The 6,000-nt window shown below is 52.7% G+C and overlaps 1 long non-coding RNA gene across 1 annotated transcript in view; it reads left to right on the top strand.

Moving 5' to 3' along the window:
- The first annotated feature begins 5,418 nt into the window (after nt 1-5,418).
- The window catches only part of LOC140470564 (uncharacterized), an 85,217-nt gene continuing 84,635 nt past the window's right edge, over nt 5,419-6,000 (top strand). The window contains exon 1 of the long non-coding RNA XR_011956525.1: nt 5,419-5,443. This is a non-coding gene — a long non-coding RNA (uncharacterized lncRNA). The remainder of the gene's footprint in view (nt 5,444-6,000) is intronic.

Below are 6,000 nucleotides of genomic sequence, written 5' to 3'. Positions count from 1 at the left end.
CTCCCTCAGTACTGACCCTCTCACAGTGTAGCAATCCCTGAGTACTGACCCTCTGACATTGCGGCGCTCCCACAGTATAGACCCTCTGATAGTGCAGCACTCCCTCAGTACTGACCCTCTGACAGTGCAGCACTCCCTCAGTACTGACCCTCTGACAGTGCAGCACTCCCTCAGTACTGACCCTCTGATAGTGCAGCACTCCCTCAGTACTGATCCTCTGACAGTGCAGCACTCCCTCAGTACTGACCCTCTGACAGTGCAGCACTCCCTCAGTACTGACCCTCTGACAGTGTGGCACTCCCTCAGTAATGACCCTCTGACAGTGCAGCATTTCCTCAGTACTGACCCTCTGATAGTGCAGCACTCCCTCAGTACTGACCCTCTCACAGTGTAGCAATCCCTGAGTACTGACCCTCTCACAGTGCGGCGCTCCCACAGTACAGACCCTCTGTTAGTGCAGCATTCCCTCAGTACTGACCCTTTCACAGTGCGGCGCTCCCACAGTATAGACCCTCTGATAGTGCAGCACTCCCTCATTACTGACCCTCTCACAGTGTAGCAATCCCTGAGTACTGACCCTCTCAAAGTCCGGCACTCCCACAGTATAGACTCTCTGATAGTACAGCACTCCCTCAGTACTGACCCTCTGACAGTGCAGCACTCCCTCAGTACTGACCCTCTCACAGTGCAGCACTCCCTCAGTACTGACCCTCTCACAGTGCAGCACTCCCTCAGTACTGACCCTCTGACAGTGCAGCACTCCCTCAGTACAAACCCTCTGACAGTGCAGCACTCCCTCAGTACAGACCCTCTGACAGTGCAGCACTCCCTCAGTACTGACCCTCTGACAGTGCAGCACTCCCTCAGTACGCTTCCTATGACACTGCAGTACTCCCTCAGAACTGACCCTCTGACACTGCAACAGCTCCTTGGCCCTGCGCCCCTGACGGCGCTGCAATCCCTCAGTACTGTCCCTCTGACAGTGCAGCACTCCCTCAGTACTGACCCTCTGACAGTGCAGCACTCCATCAGTACTGACCCTCTGACAGTGCAGCACTCCCTCAGTACTGACCCTCTGACAGTGCAGCACTCCCTCAGTGCTGACCCTCTGACAGTGCAGCACTCCCTCAGCACTGCTCCTTTGACACTGCAGCACACCCTCAGAAATGACGCTCTGACACAACAGCATTCCCTCAGTACTGACACTGACTCTGCAGCACTCTCTTTACACTGACATTTCTACAGTGCAGCATTTCCTCTGTACTGATACTCATACAGTGTGGCATTCCCTCAATACTGACCATCCGACAATGTAGCCCTCCATCAATATAGATGCGCTTCCAGTGCAGCACTCCTTCGGTACTGACCCTCCGATAACGTGGCATTTTCTCAGTACTGACTCTCCGACAGAGCAGAACTCCCTCAGTACTGACACTCTGACAGTGCAGCACTGCCTCAGTCCTGCACTTCTGATAGTCCAGCACCCCCTCAGTATTGACCCTTTGGCAGTGCAGCTCTCCCTCAGTACTGACCCTTTGGCAGTGCAGCTCTCCCTCAGTACTGACCCTCTGTAACAAGACTCACTCAGAACTTACACCCTGACCGTGTAGGGCTCCCTCAGTAATGACCCTTTGAGTGTGCATCACTCTCTCAGTACTGACCCTCTGGCAATGCAGCAATCACTCAGTACTGACTGTCCGACACATAGTGTGGAGCTCCCTCAGTACTGAACCCCTCACAGTGCAGTGATCCCTCAGTACTGACCCCCTCACATCGCGGTGATCCCTCAGTACTGATCCCCTCACAGCACGGTGATCCCTCAGAACTAATCCCCTCAGAGTGTGGTGCTCCCTCAGTACTGACCCCCTCACAGCGCAGTGATCCCTCAGTACTAATCCCCTCAGAGTGTGGTGCTTCCTCAGTACTGATCCCCTCACAGCGCGGTGATCCCTCAGTACTAATACCCTCAGAGTGTGGTGCTTCCTCAGTACTGACCCCCTCACAGCGCGGTGATCGCTCAGTACTGACCCCCTCACAGCGCGGTGATCCCTCAGTACTGACCCCCTCACAGTGCGGTGATCCCTCAGTACTGACCCCCTCATAGCGCGGTGATCCCTCAGTACTGACCCCCTCACATCGCGGTGATCCTTCAGAAGTAATCCCCTCAGAGTGTGGTGCTCCCTCAGTACTGACCCCCCTCACAGCGCGGTGATCGCTCAGTACTAATCCCCTCAGAGTGTGGTGCTTCCTCAGTACTGATCCCCTCACAGCGCGGTGATCCCTCAGAAGTAATCCCCTCAGAGTGTGGTGCTCCCTCAGTACTGACCCCCTCACAGCGCGGTGATCGCTCAGTACTAATCCCCTCAGAGTGTGGTGCTCCCTCAGTACTGACCCCCTCACAGTGCGGTGATCCCTCAGTACTGACCCCCTCATAGCGCGGTGATCCCTCAGTACTGACCCCCTCACATCGCGGTGATCCTTCAGAAGTAATCCCCTCAGAGTGTGGTGCTCCCTCAGTACTGACCCCCCTCACAGCGCGGTGATCGCTCAGTACTAATCCCCTCAGAGTGTGGTGCTTCCTCAGTACTGATCCCCTCACAGCGCGGTGATCCCTCAGAAGTAATCCCCTCAGAGTGTGGTGCTCCCTCAGTACTGACCCCCTCACAGCGCGGTGATCGCTCAGTACTAATCCCCTCAGAGTGTGGTGCTCCCTCAGTACTGACCCCCTAACAGCGCGGTGATCCCTCAGTACTAATCCCCTCAGAGTGTGGTGCTCCCTCAGTACTGACCCCCTCACAGCGCGGTGATCCCTCAGTACTAATCCCCTCAGAGTGTGGTGCTCCCTCAGTACTGATCCCCTCACAGCGCGGTGATCGCTCAGTACTAATCCCCTCAGAGTGTGGTGCTCCCTCAGTACTGACCCCCTCACAGCGCGGTGATCCCTCAGTACTAATCCCCTCAGAGTGTGGTGCTCCCTCAGTACTGACCCCCTCACAGCGCTGTGGTCCCTCTGTACTAATCCCCTCAGAGTGCGATGATCCCTCAGTACTGACACCCTCACATCGCGGTGGTCCCTCAGTACTAATCCCTTCAGACTGCGGTGCTCCCTCATTTCTAACCCTTTCACAGTGCAGTGCTCCCTCAGTAGTAACCCTCTCACAGTGCGACACTCTGACAGCATGGCCATCCATTAGAACTAACCGTCAGAGAGTGCGCACTTCATCATTACTGACCCTCTCACTGCACAGCAATCCCTCCATCTGACTCACTGACAATGCAGCACTCCCTCCACACTGATCCTCTGACAATGCTGCACTCCCTCCATACTGACCCTCTGACAATGCTGCACTCCCTCCACACTGATCCTCTGACAATGCTGCACTCCCTCCACACTGATCCTCTGACAATGCTGCACTCCCTCCATACTGATCCTCTGACAATGCTGCACTCCCTCCACACTGACCCTCTGACAATTCTGCACTCCCTCCACACTGACCCTCTGACAATGCTGCACTCCCTCCACACTGATCCTCTGACAATGCTGCACTCCCTCCACACTGATCCTCTGACAATGCTACACTCCCTCCATACTGATCCTCTGATAATGCTGCACTCCCTCCACACTGACCCTCAGACAATACAGCACTCCCTCCATACTGACCCTCTGATAGTGATGCACTCACTCAGTACTAACCCTCTGACAGTGCAGCACTCCCTCAGTACTGACCCTCTGACAGTGCAGCACTCCCTCAGTACTGACCCTCCGACAGTGCAGCACTCCCTCAGTACTGACCCTCTGACAGTGCAGCACTCCCTCAGTACTGACCATCTGACAGTGCAGCACTCCCTCAGTCATGACCGTCTGACAGTGCAGCACTCCCTCAGTACTGACCTTCCGACAGTGCAGCACTCCCTCAGCACTGACCTACTTTTTTTCTTTTTCACAGAGTCTTGTGGAAATTTGGAGACATAGGGTTTGCAGATTCTGAGGAAGCATGAGAGAGACACACAAACCAAACCCTGTCTGAAACTCTCTGCAATAGACTATTCAGAGGCACAGAGTCACAGAGATGCACAGCTTGGAAATGGACACTCCTGTCCAAGTTGTCCATACCAACCAGATATTCTCATCTCATTTCATTCCATTTGCTAGCACTTGGCTGATATCCCTCTAAACCCTTCCTATTCACATACTCATCCTGATACCTTTTAAATGTCGCAATTATCCCAGCCCCCATCACTTCCTCTGGCAGCTACCTGCATGCCCTTGAATAAGTGCTCAAACATTCATACTGTCGATACAAACTCTAATAAACACCAACCTACGAAAGGATATCATTGTCATTTTCAACCGACCCTTAGCTTCTTCATTACGCTGATTTCAACAGAGGTAAAGAAACAGAGTTAGTGACCATCCACCGTGACCCTGTTATAAAACTTATTTCCAAATGTGGCTTGTGTGTGATTCCCACCCCCTCTAATAGTTGCCTGGAAGGTGGGGGTGGGGTGTACTCTCTTGCTGCAGTCCTTGGGTGTCCCACAGTGATGTTAGGGAGGGAGCTCCAGGAGTTTGACCTGAACCATGTAAAGAGCTCTCTTACTGGAGTGCCCTTTTTAAAGTTGGGAAGTTATTATAGACCAGGAGGACCCGAGAGCTGCTGTCTTGTCAGAGAGAGAGGACTGGTGGGTCACACACCTCAGGTGAGGGGAGAGGTTGAGAAGCTGGGGTCTTCATGGTCATTTCAGACATGATAGAGATTGAACTAACAATGTTGGCATCACGAACCTGTTAGCTGTGGTAACTGACCGCCCTTTGTAGCTGAGGGATTCAATCCCTTTAATAGAGTAAGCTTGAGAATTCAACACTAAAATCAATCTGTACGGACGCACTAGAGACCTGAAACATCAATACAGAGATTGCTGAAGAAGCTAAACATGTCCGGCAGCATCTCTGAAGGGAGAGGGAGAAAGAGACAGAGAGAGAGTTCACCTTTCAATCCAGTGATTTCTGCGGGAAAGTTCCTTCAGAACAGACCGTTTTGAGGAAGAGTCACTTGGAATGTGAATTGTTCCTCTCTCTCTTCACCGTTGCTACCTGCTGAATTGTGCTGAATTACCCCACCATCTGTTGACTTGAGAACTTCACCTGATCCAAGTGTCACTGAGTAATTCAGTCTGTGTTCAATGCCCTGAGGCTGCTTCTGCTGAAAGTTGACAAACAGGTTTAAGGCTGTGTAAGGTATTGTATTCGGAGGGCGGGCTACATGGGAGAACAGATACAGAACAAAGGCACACTGAAATGTTAGGTCTGAGCTGTTCCTTCTGAACTAACATCACAAAGTTACATTGATCAGGATTTTTGTGAAGTGCCTTTGTCAAGTGACCCTTCCTCAAAACGGTCTGTTCTGAAGGAACTATCCCGCAGAAATCACTGGATTGAAAGGTGAACTCTCTCTTTCAGGTCAAACTCCTGGAGCTCCCTCCCTAACATCACTGTGGGACACCCAAGGACTGCAGCAGGAGAGTACACCTCACCCCCACCTTCCAGGCAACTATTAGAGGCTGTGGGAATCACATACAAGCCACATTTGAAAATAAGTTTTATAACAGGGTGACGGTGGATGGTCACTAACTCTGTTTCTTTACCTCTGTTCAAATCAGCGTAATGAAGAAGCTCAGGGTCAGTTGAAAATGACAGAGGGTCAGTACTGAGGGAGCACCATACTGTCAGAGGGTCAGCACAGAGGGAGCGCCATACTGTCAGAGGGTCAGCACAGAGGGAGTGCCACACTGTCAGAGGGTCAGCACAGAGGGAGCACCATACTGTCAGAGGGTCAGCACAGAGGGAGTGCCACACTGTCAGAGGGTCAGCACAGAGGGAGCACCATACTGTCAGAGGGTCAGCACAGAGGGAGTGCCACACTGTCAGAGGGTCAGTACAGAGAGAGTGCCACACTGTCAGAGGGTCAGTACAGAGGGAGTGCCACACTGTCAGAGGGT

This window comes from Chiloscyllium punctatum, chromosome 52, assembly GCF_047496795.1.
Source record: "Chiloscyllium punctatum isolate Juve2018m chromosome 52, sChiPun1.3, whole genome shotgun sequence".
Lineage (NCBI taxonomy): Eukaryota > Metazoa > Chordata > Chondrichthyes > Orectolobiformes > Hemiscylliidae > Chiloscyllium > Chiloscyllium punctatum.
Note: the sequence above shows the minus strand (reverse complement) of the source record. Positions and strands in the feature narration are given on the sequence as shown.